We start from the raw sequence: 8847 nt of genomic DNA, 5'->3' as shown, positions 1-8847 counted from the left end.
AGCAGGTGTACTTATACGAATATTTATGAGCATCACTCTGGAGCATAGGTTGTAAATTAACGGAAATCACTAACACTCACTCACAAATTATGCTTTTTACTTACGTAATTCTTACATAATTCTACTCAGCCGGGCTCACTCGGAGTCACTCACGAGAATCGGACTGTGACAGCTCTACTTGGCCTACAGAGTCTCAGAAAGTGAATGCTTCGCGTGAATTGAACACATCGGTGACCAAAAGACTTTCACGTCAAATATATAGCACATGCACAGGGACAGCAAACGCTAAACATATAGAAAAAGTATGCGCAAGAGTTTTAAAGACACAAAATTTCTCATTTCCTGGGCATCACTGTGTTATAAGAAACACGTGTGTAGCGCGATCTGGAGGTATTTCGCCTTAGGATAAAATGTGCGACAGATGTTTTTAAAGAAATATGCAAATTATTTTTTCTGTGGTTGCGGGTGCGTTTGTGTCGTGCTCGGCGCGTTCGGCCCTTTCTCGCAATCTGCGGTGTCAAGGTTTGCCTCGTTATCAAAAGTGGACGCTGTTAAAACTTGCACCAAAAAAAGTTGACTTTACGTAATGCATCTTTTTAACTACAGTTCACGATAGCACTGCAGGAGGTCGTGCTCACTGTTCTCCTTTTCCGTTTTATTGCGAAAGCTATTATATGGACACTCCTAGCGGATTTCAGCGGTCAGCGTCACCGTCAGCATCGCTCTCGGCGTCGTCGTGAGGTTCCGTATAGAGTCCAACAGCGATGAAATTGTCACCGCGCGCCGTATGCTGCATGTGCGAGTGAAAGCGCGCGAGGGAGCGAATGCACGGCGGAGAGCAAACGCAACTTCTTCCATCGCGCGAAAGGCCGTGGGGGGACGGGAGGGAGGGAGGGAGGGGAGGCGACGTTTAGCTGCGGCACCATATGCATATTTATATAAATACAACGTTGCAAAGCGAGAAGGTGGTAAAGACTTCCGACGCTGCTCGACAAGTGTCTCGTTCTGATCTCGGCGAAAACGTCCGAGCCGCCCCAAGAGGCACAGAAAACAGTCAGCAACGCCACGTGCGTTCGATGCGAACGCGGGGAAAACGCTGACAGCGTTGACAACATTTCTGCGCGTTGCTGGTGCTGCTACATGTCCAAGTTTATACAGCTGATAAAACTACTATCCTTACTCCGTATAGCTCTCTACTAATTTGCTATCACAATTGATACTTCGCCTTTCGGGTCAAACTGCGACATTTTTATTTTTATTTTCTCCTTGTTCTTTTTTTTTCTTTTTTTGGGGGTTGTAGGACATCGCGCTAGGCGCTGAGAATTTCGTTAGTCCAGGTCGGTCCACAGAATGTGCAGTAAAAATTTTTTTCTGACATTACTCGCTACAAATGCAGATGCGCAGTCCCATACTGATATAATTGATACCTATATTTGCTGCCAACCGTGCTGAACGCGAGCACCCGACACGGAGGAAGGAAAAGGACTAGGAGGGAGCGTCACGTGACCATCTTGAAGCCTAGTCATAAAAATATAAAGGAAATGCTCATGGGAGATAGGCTGAGCGCGCGGAGTGTGCGAGAGAGACCGCGTGACATGGGTACCACAGACGGCGTGACATGGGTACCACTGAAGGAGCGGATGTATTCCACCATTTCCAGCGTGCCGGTCAGCAGCCGACGAAATCAGCTACATCACGCCGGCGACGCCAGCGACGCCAGCGACGCCAGCGACGCCAGGATTGCCGAACATTTCCGCGCTTTAAAGTACACCGCGTTGAACACGTGGGCTGCAGCAGCTCGGCGATCATCTGTTGCCGCAGCGCATGCGTACAAGTGTGCGCCTAGGGAGCGTTTAGTCGTTAGGCGAAGGCGCATGCTCAGCGCAATGTGTGGGTCAGTGTAACTGAACTGTAGGCCAGCATGCTGTCGGCCAGCCGAGATAGAACGCGATGCAGTCCGGTCTAGCGGCTCCGGAGGGACACAGGATATATTTCCCGCGTGACTGGCCGCTCAAGGCACTTTGCGTGTATTCGCGAGCTTCTTTCACTCTCGGAAAAACGCTTTAACGAAGCACGTATTGTGCAACAGAAAGCGGTATCGGGAGTTTTTCATGTTGCTCTACAATTTTCTCGTTGACACTTTTCAACTAATTATAATGTTTGAGAAGTTGATGAAATAATCAAGACTAATTACCTAGTTGGGCGGAATACAAAAAAAAAAAAAACAATCTGAGTATCTTCAATACGGCCAACAACATTGTTCTTGTTCTGTTAAGCTACGGGGCATTTGTATATTTTTAAATCTTGGTGCATGGTAGCTGGAGCTCCCTGTATGTGATGCAGATTCGATTCCGCGCAACAGCAGATAAGACCGGTTGCTTCAGCGCTGCCGCTCGATGCTTTGCTCCTTAGGCCATGGACTACACAGTTATCAAAGTTTTCGTGAAAGAGGTTAGATGCGGACGAACGGACCAACCGCTAACTGGAAGGAGTTCCGAAAGAATGCTAATCGCATAAAAAAAGACACCACTAAGTTTGTCTTCGTCAAAACCACTAGCGATGTTTCACTAAAGGACACCGCCACCTGCGTAGAGTCGTAGTTTCATCGCAGTGCCATTTGTTACATTTACATTATTACCGTAAGTAGCGAATAAAATGAGCTTCAGAAGAGACACTTGAGGCAACGGAACCGAGCTCGATTTCAAATGAAAAAATCTGTGACCATAGGATGTGGGTCATCCGTGATTGGAGAGACTAGTCTGTTGTTCCTAATTGGAAATGATTGATTTTGGAAATAAGTTTGTGTCGCAGACTGCATCAAAGGCATTTGCATAACTATAGAAATCGCATCGATTTGACTAAGGTTGCTTGGAGCTGAAGTAATGTCATGAGAAAATTCAGTTCTTTAAAAGCTGCGCTAAAGCCATGCTGCTGCAGCAATAGTTTTTGCGTCAGGTAAATACACGATGAGGTGTATAGGTAGAATGTGAGATGGCCGCGTATATTTGCGGCCCTTCATGGAGGCCCGGTTTGGTGGAGTTGCATTCCTGTCGGGGCGGCCACTGTGGCTTTCATTTATATCACTGCGGAGAACGCAGTGGTGGAGGTAGCTCCACTGCTGCTAGACATGATGCTCACGGAAGGGTCTACGGCTCACTTGGTCCAGTGACCATGCGTCAGAAGGCGCGTCCCTTTGTGTTGCGTCTTTAAGGGTTCAGAATGGTGATGATGATGGTAATGATAACCTTACAAAGTGCCACTTACCCGCTTGGTGGAGTGGCCAGGAGTCGAGTGAATTTCATAAATGTATTGCAGGATGAACTTAAAAAATGTGTAATAAGAAAAACAAATCTATCACAGGTAACTAGAGAGAATTTTTTTTTCTCGAACAGCCATTCTGAACGAAGAAGAATAAATTGTCAAAATAAAAGACGAACCTCGAAACAAATGAACAATAAGATTAGCCTTGAAATTGATGGGATTTACGAAGGAATTTGTTCATGGCAGTGCATATATGGAAGTGTCCAAGCACATAAGCCCCGAATGATCGCAGAATAGGAGAGCCAAGCTGTCTCAGAATGATGTTGTGGGCGTGGTTGCGCGAACAGCATGGCGTTCGCGCGCGTGCTGTTTTCTGTGAGACACGTCCACTCAGAAACGGGCAAGACGATCAAGATTGCTTAAATGGTTTTGAAACTGACAAAGGCGGGCTCAGCGAAAAGCTTAGAAATCTTGCAAAAAGAAGAGATGCGATCAACTCGATGCAAACAAGGTGTGGCATCCGTCGTTTACTCTATTTGTTTGAAGTGAGCCCTATGAAAGTTTGGTATGCTTAAGTTGCCTGATGTTTATTTTTTTACCTTGTGTTTTGTGTTGATTTTAATTACCGTCATTATCTTTTCCATTAGCGGCCCACCGATGGCAAACAGTAAGATTTGTAAATTCAGCCAGTTTGACATGCAGTGCTTTATAGAAACATAACACATGCTAATAATGCCACTTTGCTTGCATACCTCTTCCTGAACTGTTTCGATAAAGTCATTAAGCGACGCAGAGTCGTGCGTGAATTACCTACCCCCTTCCGGACCCTTTCGTTCCAATGTCAGGTTGGCTATCGTTACTCGAGGGAACCGTAGTTTTTATTGTGTCATATTAGCAGCGCCTATAGCGATGTTGCAGCGTACGCATTGAAACAATTTGTACTAAATCATAGCATTATGCGTCCCGTCCTGTCTGCAATTCGAAGCCTTCGCCCACGTGACTGCACATCTTCGGCTGCCATCCTCCTGGCCTGCGCATTTGTGCTAAAATAAGCAAGCCTACCACCATGTACACGCGACGGCGAGAACAACATTGCCACGCGGCGACGTTTATTCCGTGATGATATAGTGTCACGAATCGCCTGAGCTTGCTGCACGAGGTCGCTTCAAGGGGACCTCTGTCACAAATGGACGCAGCTCTGTTCGCAACTGGCGACGGAGTCAAACCGGTTTGACCCGATGAGGCAGCGTCGTACACGAAGCGTATGGCTCGATGCCTTGACGCATCTGGCACTGCCCCGCGCTCGCATGTCGGCGAAGTAGGGGTACTTGATCTGTTGCGCAGTGCACATTGTGGCGACAGGTAGGTCACACCGGCGATGCCTACTGGCCGTGGTGTTTCCGTGTTGCTGACGCAGTCGGCACGTCCTGTCGCACTCCTTGCGGGAGCGGTACACTCTCCGGCCCAGAGACGGGCAGTGGCCAAGCGGAAAGTTCCACTCGGTGCACGCAGAGCCATTGTAGTACCACCAGGTTTCCGAAACGTCTTGCCTGCAGAGCGCAACGGAAAACAGTCAGCCTCGTCGCTACATGTCCGCCATATATAGCTAAAGGACACTAGTAAGAAAATTAAGTTGACCTTTATTAGTCTTCAACAATACCAAAAATACCCTTCTACACTACCAAACACTGGCGGCGAATACATTTTTTTCGGAGATGATGGGTGTGAAATTGGTGATATGCTTTAGATATTGCGATGAAGCGCGGGACATACCCAGGGGCACATACCCAGTTGCCAAATTTGGCGTCCAGGAGGCACGCTGAAAAGCTGCGCACACCCATTCGCACAAAGCCAGTAACCAAAGTTGTCGGTAAAGGCGTTGGTTTGAAACCCGCTTCCCTCTTTCCCGGAGCCCGATGCTCTGCCGATTAGACCATGTACTACCTATTGAGCCGCGTTTACGTGAAACAGAATAGATCGGCACGAACATATATAAGTAGCAGATATTAAATGACGCGGCCTGAGAATTCCTTCGCTTTAAGTAGTTGACAGTTTCTCGCGAAGCGTGAATCATTGACAAATTATGAAAGTTTAGTGTTGAGCTTGAACACATCTGACGCCCCCCCCCCCTCTCCCCTACACCAACCTGGCTCATTTAGGCCAAAAACCAGCAACCCCATTGCTCCGTGGTAGACTTCTCCCACAAGTGCTTGAAAATTTATCTGCGGGACTTTGAACTGAGCGTTTCCTAACCCCGCGGCATATTAACGCGACAGCGTTAAGGGCCCCGTGTCGCAGAAAATTCAGCGTCGGTGTCGGCGTCGGCGTGCATGTCGGCGTCCTGTGAAGGAGAAAATCATCCTGAACCACCCCGACCGCGCAGGCCCTCCGCGTGGTGCAAGGTGTTATTAGTGAACAAAAATTGAATTTCTCACAGTGAAATCCGTCAGAAAAATGGTAAAGTACGACTTAACCACAACCTACAGACATGGTGGTGTCAGATTGTAATTTGAATGTATGAGAAAACCAAATTCTGCTACGAGGAAACTCAAATACAAACACCTTTTCCAGCATTTCTACCAGACCTACAGCCGCGCGTTCCGGTACTTGCGAAAATGATATCCAGATCGCACTCGTATCCTAGACAGGTCAAATTGGGACTTCACCTACTAATTCGTTTTGGACACGCGCGCGCGTCGGGGCAATAGCAAACAAATAATTAAATAATAAGAAAGGTGCTAGGGCCTTCACATTCTAATATAAGACGACTTATATTGCCCCTGGTAAAACATCTTTCCAGCATTGCATTTCTATTTAAAAGTGAAGCCGACTTTAAGGGGATCTGTGTAAGCTTGGTCTTTGTAAGCTGGCTTTCCCACATTCTCTGTTGCAGTGAAACCAACTCAAACAAAAATGCGATGCGAATGGGCCCCGATAACGCTATCACGTTCCACTCTTAAAGGCGAAGCTTAAGTGTCCTCCAATTTTTTAACGATGAGAAAGTTTTCATTTATTCGTTTATTCATCGTATGATGTTCCAACTATACGCTGGTGCGGCATGTTTTCACAGCGCAGCATGCAAGCAAACTCCTGCTGTGCTGAAGAAACAGCGCCCAAGCCGCTGCCTAGGCGTCTCACAACGCTGGCATGATATGGGCCACCAGCGTTGATCTGTTTGTATCTCATGGCGTACGCCTGTTCTTGATAATTCACCGCAGACGCAGGAAGCGTGTGCTACAGCTTTGAACGCAGCAAGTGGCGCCACGCACGGCGAGGAGGGGTATAGTAATCAGCCATCTCTGAGCAAGATGGCGCCCGGTGGAAAGCACGATACTTTGCAGAGGCTACGTCGAGTAGTGGCAGGAATGTGTGGCGCTACGGTCTTTTGGCGGTAATTCATGAAAAAAAACAGTGATAGAACCATAGAACGAACGAGGCCATCGATCAATATTGTTACAATTCCCCGAAAATGCTTTGGAAAGAGCGCCATACTCAGGTGGCGCGCCTTGCGTGGTATAAAAAAATTGCGCAAAAAATTGTAGCGCTCTTATGCTTTAACAAGCATTTAAATTCTACCCCCATGTTTGCATTATTGATAGAGATTTTAATATTACTCACTAGAAAGACATATACTTTCTCACAATTTTATCATTGATAGAATGACACGGGTACGTGCAATTGCGTGGATTACCTTTCATCGTATTGTGGATACCATTCAGGCAACGCAGCTGAAGCGTTAAAGATACATTTTGCTGCTTAGAAGCTGGTGCTCTGCTTGGCTGATAGCTGTTATGACAGCCAAATCAGGCGCATAGTAATGCGAACGGTTGTCTTTCACCTGCTTTATTTTCTTTAGCAAGGAAAAGGTGCTTTTCTGTATGGCAATACAGAAGTCTCTGCTTATGTAAACCTGGTAATATTTTGCGCAGCCTGCCTCCGATAGCGCTACGCCTGAGAACCCTATTGCAGAAGAACAAATCATTGCGAATTAAAATGTCATTCCGAAGAACAATCCAAAAATGTCCATTATGAGGCTCAGAAACAATGCGTTCTCAAAAAACTGTACTTTAAAAGCATGATTGCTAAGCACGTACATTCACAAAAACGCGCACTCGATCACTTTCCACTGGGTAGACCATTCACCGCCTGCGTACTGAAAACCTTAACAGCATACCAAAATCCGTGTAACAGTGTCGTTAATCTGATTTCTTCGAGATAACTGCCGCACTTAAACTAAAAAAGCGAATAATCTATCAGGCCACATACTACATTTGATTCACTGATGGAGAAGTTTAGGTGGTCAAAGGACGCACTGTGCGCTGACGGTGACCACAGGATGTAGACACCGACATAGCTTGAACCAACCTAAGAAAAATCAGTAGCCCCTACAGTGTCGAGGAAACGGGGGTAAGCGAAGCTTGTGTGCTTCTTCGGTTTTCCTCGGAACGAATTGCACTGACGAGTACCACGTTATGCTATAACGACAACCGGTCGCACGCTCTGCAGCTGGCTCCGAATTTCCGGATGCGAAACACGCATTGACCCCTGGTCGTCACACCGGGGAAGTTGGCGCTTGAGTTGCCGAGGCGTGCACCACCGTTGTCGGCTCGCTGGAGGGCAAGACGATGCTGACGTTGGGCCTCAACATCGCGTTCCCGCAACTCGGGGTCGGTGGCTCTTCGCAGACCTTTGGCCTCAACATCAACCCTCTCGCAACTCGGGGTACGCGGCTCTTCGCTGACGTTTCGCCTGGGCTTCGGAAGCCCTCACGTTAGAATCGGCACGTCGACAACGAGCCCTCTCCCGGCGCGTTCGCGGTGCCATTGCTCAAATGCAGCCTGCTCCTCCTCGGATCGTACCACGCAGCCTTCCCATCGGTTCGCCGAAACCAATCTGAGGCGAGGTATGACCGGCGGGGATCACGCCAATCCCCTTTCCTTCCCTTTGCCTCCCCGCCACGCACCAAGCGACCCTCATTGTTCGTGCGCGTTACGTGATCCAGCGCCGGCGCAGCTTTTGCCGCACCTGATCTTTCTTTCCTTCTTTTTTTTTCCTTCTTTCTTTTCCCTGGCTCATATCCGCATATCTTTGGCTGATACCCACATGAGAAATGTGGGTGTGCCCCACACGGGAGTTTTTTCGTGGCTACAGCACCGCCGAAGCTTGTGAGCCAATACAAGCTTCGCTTGAAAAGAAGTGGCTTGAAGCGCAGTAGTTACAAAAACAACTTAACAATATCAACCACCAGAAGCACAACATTTCTCACTGCCTAGGTAATGTGAAAAGACGAAGAAAATAAGCAAGGGACCCAAAACAGTAGCCTGCGTCGCCGCCTAAATACCTGCTATATAATTTTATTCACTTCTTGCAATTGTGCCTGATGGTGGACAGAGCTTCACCACGCAGCCCACTGAGAGTAATTTTTTTTCCTTTTTTTGTACGGCGAAGTTGCTAGCTTGTAGTTAGTCGGGACTTTTCGTGTCCGCGTGCGCACCCTTTGCTCACACAAAGAATTCACCGGTAATTACGATACGCTATGATGCGAATTTTGAGCGCAGCTGTGTTGGTGTTTTGAATCCGCGATAT

The sequence above is a fragment of the Dermacentor silvarum genome, chromosome 7 (genome assembly GCF_013339745.2).
Source record: "Dermacentor silvarum isolate Dsil-2018 chromosome 7, BIME_Dsil_1.4, whole genome shotgun sequence".
NCBI lineage: Eukaryota > Metazoa > Arthropoda > Arachnida > Ixodida > Ixodidae > Dermacentor > Dermacentor silvarum.
This window is presented reverse-complemented; position numbering follows the sequence as displayed.